The sequence below is a fragment of the Adiantum capillus-veneris genome, chromosome 9 (assembly GCF_014529385.1).
Source record: "Adiantum capillus-veneris isolate H3 chromosome 9, ASM1452938v2, whole genome shotgun sequence".
NCBI classification, from domain to species: domain Eukaryota; kingdom Viridiplantae; phylum Streptophyta; class Polypodiopsida; order Polypodiales; family Pteridaceae; genus Adiantum; species Adiantum capillus-veneris.
The window spans coordinates 76458435-76468274 of record NC_140939.1 but is presented as its reverse complement, the minus strand read 5'-3'; the positions used below and the strand labels follow the sequence as shown (position 1 = coordinate 76468274).

At 41.2% G+C, this 9840-nt stretch overlaps 1 pseudogene; it reads left to right on the top strand.

The window, feature by feature from the left end:
- The first annotated feature begins 8236 nt into the window (after positions 1–8236).
- LOC147450696 (AAA-ATPase At4g25835 pseudogene) overlaps positions 8237–9840 on the top strand; it is a 1667-nt pseudogene continuing 63 nt past the window's right edge.

Below are 9840 nucleotides of genomic sequence, written 5' to 3'. Positions count from 1 at the left end.
CTTATATATACTAGCCTATTTTTTTCCCCATATCAATATATTATATTTATGCATAATTCACAACCATGCATATTTTCAAATCCCTAAGAATCAATTAAGTCATGCTCTCATGCAAAGAGGGGCTCACCCTTGGAGCCAAATGCAAATTCAACAAAAGGGGAGCCACTAAAGACTTTTTTATGAAGAAAACTAGGCATTTTGGTGGGATTTTTTATATCCATCTCCACTCTGAATTTGAAGCGATGGTTTCAGGAAAAAATATGGAACAAAAGATAAATAATCGCCTCAAAAATTTTACTAATTTTTGGAGCTACTAGCGATGAGATAGGATTTTTTGTGTGGGCCCACTTTTCTCACAAAGTAACCCATAGTCTTCTCTCACCTCCTTTCCTACTTCCACACACACACACACACTCATTCCTCTCCATCCCTCTCTCAAACCTGCAGCTTTCATGGCTTCTTTCATCTTCTTCACCATTCTCATCTCTCCCTTAATCCATAGCTCAAAATTATCATCTCTACACACATAAAGCTCAATTTCTCTCTCTAGAATCAAACTCAAGTTACCATAACCTCTTCATCCTTTCACAAAAAGAGAAAAAATCAACAAATAACAAAGCTTAATCTCTACAAAAGGAGTTTGATAATGGAAAATTCAACTTTTCCATGGTCACAAGAACTACACCGACATAGTTCTAGAACCGCTCATTTGCTGGAGGAGATAAGTGAAAAATTCCCTTTCCATCTTGTGGTTTCCATCAAATTGTGTATTTTCTAATCCTTTTCTTAATTTTTAGCATTGTATAAATGGTATAATGCACCTTGAGTGCATATTCCATGTAATTTTACCCCATCCCACTAACCATTAACATACTAACACAAAATAGCCATTGACCTAACCATAGAAGACAGCTCACATCAAGCCTACATGAGCATATTAATTATCTCTCTCTCTCTGTTTAGCAGGTATCTGATAACTAAATCTTCAAGGAAAATTTTATGGTAAGGCACCTTTCCAGTTATATGTTTTAGATTTGCAAAGTGAGCCTAAGTACGGGGTAAGTGAACTTTATGTTCAACCTCCAGGTGATTTGGTTTATTTCCATGTTTGAATATGCTTTGCTTGCTTTTTTAAAATTGGATCAATAAGCTTGAATGCTTTCATCCATTTTTTCTCTTTAGAGAGATGACAAGGTCATGTAAGAGTCAAGAATTTTAGATCGTAGTGTCCAAAATATATTTTTGCAATACGCAGTTATGGAACCGTTTATAGGGTTTAATTTGGCACATGTTGTCACATGGGATACAACAGGTCTAGAAACTCAAGGAGTTTGGTCTAGCCAATGTGGAGAAAGGTTAATGAGAATCTCTCTCATGCACATTGCAGCGTGTTTGCAGTTACCGCCACATACAAGTACATCTCGTACTTGAAGGATGTTCTTTTTTCAGACATCCTTACTTGAGACATAGTTCACATGAAGAGAATATGAGTCTCTAGGTCTGACACTGGTGCATGCTATTTCAATTATGTGTCATGACAAAGTCCCTAGGTGCTAGTCAAATCCGTTTATAAGATCATTTTGAGCATGTCGTATTAGGAACAATTTCAGTGGATATCTAGTCAGACTTGTTAAGGTGCAAGTATTGTAAAAACAGTTATCGGATATTCATTTATACATGTAGAGAGGCTCTATTCTATTGATGAACATGTTTCATTGGTGCCCAGGTGTGATTGATTTTCACATTCCATTATGGTCCAATGTCAGGCCAAGGGCCGAGATGGACATGGATATGCAGATTCGAATCTGTTTTTGTTAAATGTAGGCACACTAGGTGTTATGGGCCCTAGTGTTTAGAGAAACCCAATTAGAAAGCATGTATTTCTCTAGTTGGAATTTGCTTACCACAAGATAAAGCATGTTTGTGACTAGGTTTAGTCTCTTCATATATAAGTTAGGTTCTCAACCTTGAACACTAGTTATAATGAGGTTGTTTACTAATATGATAAGGTAACAAGTCAAGGACTTCTACTTTGTTGATCAGTTACGTCAGCGAGTTACTTTCATGGAAAGTGAAAGGCGGTACTCTTTTTGGTACATCCTAATTGTGATAGCTCGTTTTTTAGCATGCTCGTGTGAGTTCTAAATGGAGACTACCCACTATGTTGTATATGAGGCGGTTACACAAGACGATTGCAAAGGGACAACCATGTGGAAAATCAAGATGTTACTCTTGGTTTCATTGAACCTCCTCCTAAAACGTGTTTTGGTCCAACGAATAGCCGGATCCATGAAGGATGCCATCGTGGATAACATTAGTATCCTTATGAAGATATCACCACTTTTGTTTTTGAGGACAAAAATGCTTCTCCAAGGGGGGCGTAATGTGAGGCCTAGGGTAAGATCGTCAGGCCAAGGGCCAAGATGGAGCCATGCGATCAAGGGGGACCTATTGTTAGCAAGGCAAGGCCTATATACGGCATGGATGGGTGGAGAGTTGTAGACTCTAGTCCCCTCTATCTCATAGTAGTATCTATTGTTCTTCCAAAAACCCCTCTGTGTTCTTGCTTTGGCTCTCCAACATCAAATGAGTACTCTCTCTCTACATAGGATTGTTCAAACAACTCATGTATGGGTAGTCATAAAAGATGAGAGATACCATCGATGAGATGATGGAAAAGAACGAATCACTTTTTTCATCAGTAGTAGCAAAAGTTTTCTGCTTTGTAGTACACAACAATTGGAAAATATTTCTTCCAAGAGGAAGAATAGAAACTGATCAAACTATGGAGCTTGAAAGTGGTAGTAGAAGCTACTTAGGTTCCTTTTGACCCTGAAATCATCGAGCAGGTCATCAACACATGTTTACACTAACAAGGGGACAACTAAAGTGAATGGGATCCTACTTGAAGTCACCATAGGGGAATTACACCATGTCTTCAGGCTGCCATGCACCAACAAGGCCACACCAGCTATTGTTGATGTGGTAAGTGGGCACTTGAAAGAGCATGAATAGGCCAAAAAGAAGCAAAAGTTAGGAGGACAAGGTATCCCAGTGACAACACTAGAGTGTACACCAGTATACAGATTCATTGTTGAAGCAATCAATTTAAAGACCAGCCCAGCTTATATTTCTAAAAAGCTGTTCACAATATTTCTGGCAAAAATCCTCAACCCCAAAGCCAACATCAATATCATTCAATTTTGGTACATCAATGTCATGCAGTAGATGAATAAGGTTAAATCCTATAACTTATTTAAGGCATGGTGTGTGTGGAAATTTGTCTTTAGGTCCATTTGCACCCCATGACATCCCAATGTTCAGAAGGTCTAGACAAAGGTGGCTGTGGACAACATAAAGAAGAAGAGAATTATTCTTTCATCAATCTCAGAAAACACTGACACTGAACAGATCGTAGAGGGAAAAGGCAAGGAAGTGGCAATAGTGGGTGGAAAAAGATCAATACCACGGACTAACCGTCAAGTCCATCTGCCAAGAAGAAGAAGACCACAACATTGCTGGAAAAGTTTCAAGCACGGATATAGAAGCGCACTGAAACAAAACACCCTAAACCAACTGATGCAAAGTTAATTGAAATGACCAACACACATGTGTAAGCTAAGGAAACTAGTCCTTTGGGAGAATCCAAACTAGCAAGTATAACTCCATCCAGACTAGTGCACGACAGGATGAAGGAAGTGATCAGAAGCACTAAACAAACTGGAGAGGCAAATCATGTATCATTAACGCATTCGGCCAAACTACTGGACATGTTACAATGCCTCCAAAAAGAACCATTAAAGGACATATTGATAATGAAAAAGGCAGATAGATCCCTACTGCCTTACTCTTTTCTTATGATAGTTTATGATATTGATCACACAGATCCTACTACCATTACAAAGGGGTGTGCAACTACCATCCAACCAAGATGGAATACATTTGAAAATTCCATATAGTAAATGATGGAGATCAAGCGTCAACCTCTACTGCAAAACTGACTACTTTGAGGGAAGAACTGCAACATACAAAGGTAGAGTCTAAATCACTAAAGAAAGAAAAACTAAAATGGAGAAAACACTTACTAAATTTTCAAATTGACCAGAATCAGAGTGCTCAAAAAATATATACCCTCTAGATAAAGGTCAACAGTCTGGCAGCCAAAAATGTAGTAATGGAAGAAGAGAAAAAGAATGCTCAATAGGTAGCTGAAGATTTAAAAGATTGTCAAACATAAAAAGAACGATTATAGAGTACAACATAAAACTCATAACCTCATATGCTTGAAAAGTATATTTATTAGTCTCTAATAGACATTGTGGATGTTGATGGAGATTTGACTCTAAATCTAGCTGATCTGCAAAAGGTCATAAAGTCTGTTCACTTTGATCTCCAACAAAAAACAAAGGAGTACAACATTGAACTAGTCAATGAAGTCATGACGGAGTTCCTCAACAATCAGAAGGTGGAACGTGATGATGAAGGGATAGATCTCACCAATCACGGTGGCGATGATAAGGATGATGACGATGACAATGACAAACATAATGATAAGGATGATGATGATGACGATGAAGATAATCCACCGTCTCCTCCACCACCAGGATCTATCACTACTAGAGGGTCAAGAGCCATTGACCACCAGGACTGTTAATTCCAATATAGAAGGAGATGTTGGGGAACCAACACAAACACAAGAATAGACTGGAATTCATTCATCCCCTTACCAAACACAAATGGCTAAACAACAATCTTGGATAGTTCAAAGAGTTGATAAAGCTAATAATTGTATTCTAGACTCAGATTTTGACTCAAACCATAACAAATCCACTCAGCTGTTGACACTCAATAAGCAAATGAGGAAGAAAAAAGTTGCACTGCAAATCTAGGAGTTTCTACATGATGAAAGTGTTTACTCAGACCTGGAAAGATTTCAAGTAGCTATATGAGGGTGCTACACGAATGGTCAATTATTGTAAATCAATTAGTTATCATAAGCAAGAAGTCTCTTTGTTGCCTCCACACCCAAGATGTGTTCAAGTCTTAGAGAGAGTGCCAAAGTGAGCCTCAATACTGATGATATACCAGTGAAGCCCTATCTCAAGGATACCACTCATAAGTTCAAAGATCTGGGATTGCAACTGGAAATGCTATTATGAACCAAGCCAACCAACTAGTGCATGAAGGACATTTGTATCTACATGACGAAAATATTGATTCAAATGTAGAGCACCAAAGGAGTCTTGGATCGGCGGGTCAATGCACTACTAGGGAATAATGCTACAAGTAGCAGAATACAAAAAACTCGGATGATATTGAGAGACCACAAAAAAAAAATCTTAAGAGTCTCTACCATCTCGTTCGATATACCTAGTCATTCAAGAGAGATGGAGAGAGAGAGAGAGAGAGAGAGAGAGAGAGAGAGAGAGAGAGAGAGAGAGAGAGAGAGAGAGAGCTCGTGGGGGGACTAAAGCTCGATGGTAGTGGCAGAGCTGAGCACCAAACTAGCCATCGATGCAGTGGGTGTGGAAGGTGTGCGAGTAGTGAGGCATGACGAAGGCATGAGATCGCGATGGGCGAGAACCTGTATGCGGGAGCAATGGCACCTTGGTTCTTTCTTTGCTCAGAGTGTCTCAGGAGCAAAAATGGCTCCCACGACAAATTATGGCTTTTTTTTTAAAGTTAAGTGACGAAAAACAGTTTGCAAACGTCGCTATGGATGTTGCATCATGCGACACTCTCAAGACACTCTTAGCGGCGCTAAGAGAAACGTTCTTCTTATTTTCTGGGTAGATTCAAGTTACATCCGTTAATTTTTCAAGCGTTGATACTTACAAAGCGTCTTTGTAATGAGCCATGATAAGGTGTTTAGTGAGGCATGATTAGATTGGGATGGTGCTTTTGTGTTTACTTTTCGTGTGTGTAGATTCCAAGGCAGTTGGAATGTGGTCGATGATGTGGAAGTTCAGAGGGGTTGGATGGCTTGCCTCCTCGCGAGCATGGGATGAAAGACCATGGGTGAAAACCCAAATCTGAATGCAATTTGGTGTTTCGTTTACCGTATGGTTTATGAAAGGATTTTTTTTCTGGACATGAGGTTGTTGAAATGTACGCTAATTGTCGATTTGGGGGCCAGTGTGAGTTTTTCTACATGTAAGCCAAAATGAATGAAAGTTTTCAAAATGAAATTTTTGTTGGGCTGAAAGTGTAGTTCTCGGCACACTCTCCAAGCCTGTTTTTTGGCTCACCAATTGGAGTCCACAACAAGAAAGTTATGGGCAGTTTAACATTTTTCATAGGTCGGATCTTCTATTTTTGGACTAGCTTTGGGATGTGTGATAGGTGATCAGATTCAATTCCCAACATTTTCCTTGATAGTGTCCTATGGGCCTACGATGTGCTTTACGGTGTTCCGGCCGAGTTCCACTTGGACAAGGTATGCTTGTTTCAATCGGATGTGACAAATCTTCAGCTTTTGGGAATTACTAATAGGGAAAAGGATAATGTGATAGGTGCAGGTGACGATTTGTAATTAGAGTGATGCTTGGCTTGTGGATGATGTATTCACGCTTTATAGCACCCAATTTGGGCTTCAAACCGTGAAGTTGTGATCGATTCACAAAATTATCAGGACAACATCATGGGGATTTTTTGACTCCAAGTGCAGAGATTTTCCAGTTTTGAAGTTAAATATTTGGACCTCAAGCTGACATTGGGACATTGTTGATGAGTTTGGGAACCTTCAATAATTTATTGCATCTGTTTTGGGCCCTAGAAGAGGAGCTTGTGAGCAAAACAAGCAAATTCGGGTCCTGATGTCAGAATTTTGGGGGGGTTAAAGCAGGCGGCGGAGGGGGGGGGGGGGGATGCATAGGTTGTGAAAGGTGAAGAAGAAAACGAAAGATTTGACTCTCTCTCTCTCTCTCTCTCTCTCTCTCTCTCTCACTCTCTCTCTCTCTCTTAAGTAGAGGGGTGACACACATGCAAACTCGTTCTCTGTTTCTCTCTCGCATTTTGTGCTCAAGAGGAGCGAGGAGAAGAAGAAGCAACAAAGGGGTAAGTTTCTCAAAGATCTATTTCTCTCACATGGTTTTATTGCAGAAGAGGATGTAGCAAGAGAAAAAGGAGGATTTTCTCAAGGGGATCCACACGATCTCTCTCTCGACCAAGCCAGGGGAATATCAAGAGCTTTTCATGGTTTTTGTGCTCCCGACTCAAGGAAAAGAAGAATCAACGAGGGATAAGAAGAAGCAAATTGGTTGTTTTTAGGTGAGCTCAAGTACAATAAAGTGGATTCCAATGCTTGGAACAAAGCCAACATGTGATCATTGCAAGCTTGAGTGCATGCGACCAATGAGGGCTTGATGATACATCGAGCAAGAACCAAGTTTATGATCGGTTGGAGGCTAGGAGGTGGCTATTCAACGTGCCACAGTGCCACTGTTCAAGATGCTACTTTTACCTAGGGTTTTATATGCTTTGGGTGATCTCTAGGGTCAATTGTGACCACAAGTTGTTCAAAGCCTATGATATTCAATAAATTCAACTTAAGATCTGTGTGGATTCTCATTGTTTGTTGCTATCATCTCATTCACTAAATCTTTGTTATCTCTATTAACTTTTGGCTACCTCCTAAAATTGGCCTCTAATGGCACTTAATTACCTATACCTACACCCTATACACTTGGTTGTAGCCATTAGCTATGTTTTCTCATAGCAAGAGGCTCGATGCTTTCCCGGTCAACCCTAGAGAACTGCAAGCTCCGAGAGTGTTCTAAAACTACACCAACATTGGGTTCATAGGTCTGCGAATGTTTGATGCATTCTTTATCGCCGTTTTTGAATCTGAAAAAATGAGAAGAGGAAGTCAATGCATCAAAGGTACTAGACTTTAGGAGAAACCTTAGTGTATACACAGATCTTACCCTGGGGAGGCTTTGAAGGGTTTAAAGTATGCTGCTTTGACTGTTTAAGTATTTGGTCGGTCAATTTTTTACTCCAGAAATCATAGTTTATCAGTTGTTTTTTGATTCTCCTCTAATATAATGCAGCGCGCTTACGTTTTTTTTTTTCTGTTTTGGCAAATTTGTGGTGTTTTGCGTGCGTTCAACTGTGTCTCACTGTTTCCATGAGTTTGGGTCAAGCAGATTCCAATGCCCCTTTCCTTCTTGCGCAAGGCTTGCCACTATAAGCTCAGCATTTCCCATTGCTTGCTCCCTCTGCGAGTATGGTAAAAATGGAGCAAGCATGGATCTCCATGGGAGCCATCTTTGCCTTCCTTAGTTTTGTCCAGGGTTTCCTCAGTTCTTTTCTGCCTTATGAGCTCTCCCATGCCTGCAAAAGACTTGGTCTACGCATCTACCACTCTCTGTGCACCACCCACGTCGACTACATCGTAAAAGAGTTTGATGGTGGTAAGAGCAATCAGCTCTATGATGCTGTCCAGCTTCATCTCAGCGACAGGGCCGCTGCCCATGCTCGCTGCCTCCGCCTCACTCAGAAAAAACACTCCTCTGCTCTCACTTGCAGCCTTAGTGAGCACGAACGTGTGCAAGATGTGTATGTGGGTCCCACAGTCTGGTGGGAATTCATCAGTTCTAGACGAACTCAGGGTGTGACAATCGCTTGGCAAGCGATGCCAGACACGCTCCGTTCTCTGCAAATGCGCATCCATCGCAAGGACCGAGACAAGATCATGTCTGGGTATCTCCCAAAACTCCTTGAAAATGCAAAAGTCCTCAAGCAGAAATGCCGCGATCGCCTGCTGTATACCAATGTCAAACGCCGTTCTGATGATTGGTACGACGGCAGCCGCAAGCTTTGGGACTGTGTGTCATTGAAGCATCCTGCCACATTTAACAGCTTGGCTCTTGAGCCCACCCTTAAGAAGATGATAATGGATGATCTTACTGATTTTGCTGATGGTGAACAGTTTTATAAGGATGCAGGACGTGCGTGGAAGCTCGGCTACCTTCTTTATGGGCCCCCAGGGACTGGGAAATCCAGCATGGTTGCTGCCATGGCAAACTTCCTTGAATATGACGTGTATGATTTGGAGCTGACAGAGGTGAAATCCAATGCTGCACTCAGAAGCTTGCTTCTTGAAACTAGTGACAAGGCTATCATAGTTCTAGAGGACATTGATTGCTCTTTGGATTTGTCTGAACGGAAGAAAAAGAAGAAGAAAGCAAAGCAAGATACAGAAGACGGGGCGAAACCAGTACCCGAGCCAGAGAAAGAAGAAGCTACTGAAGTCACCTTGCCCGGCTTGCTCAATTTCACAGATGGCCTTTGGTCGAGCTGTGGAAGCGAGCGCATCTTTGTGTTCACCACCAACCACATCGAGAAGCTGGATGCAGCATTATTAAGATCTGGAAGGATGGATATGCACATACACCTCTCTTTCTGTGGGTTTGAAGCTTTCAAGGTGCTTGCCAAAAACTATCTGAAGCTGGAAGAGCATGCTCTCTTCAAGGATGTGCAAGCTGTAATGCAAGAGGAGGGTGTCTGCATGACGCCCGCTGATGTGAGCGAAGTGATGACGCGTGAGAAGCGAGCTCCTGAGCATGCATTGCGCTGCTTAATTAAGGAGTTAAGAGAGTCAAAGTGCAAGAAGCAAGAGGTAGGGAAAAAGGAAGAGGAAGAGGAGGAGAAGAAGGAAGTTAAAAGTGACGGGGAGTCTCTTCGCAATGAAAATGTGGAGGCAGTGAAAGACAAAGGGATAGAAGAGAATACAAGAGAAAAACCAGCAGAAGAAGTTGTTGCCAAAGCAGAGGAACCAGAAGGGAAGGTACCTTAGCCGCGTGTATATAAGCTCGCTGCAAAAAGTTATGAATGTAG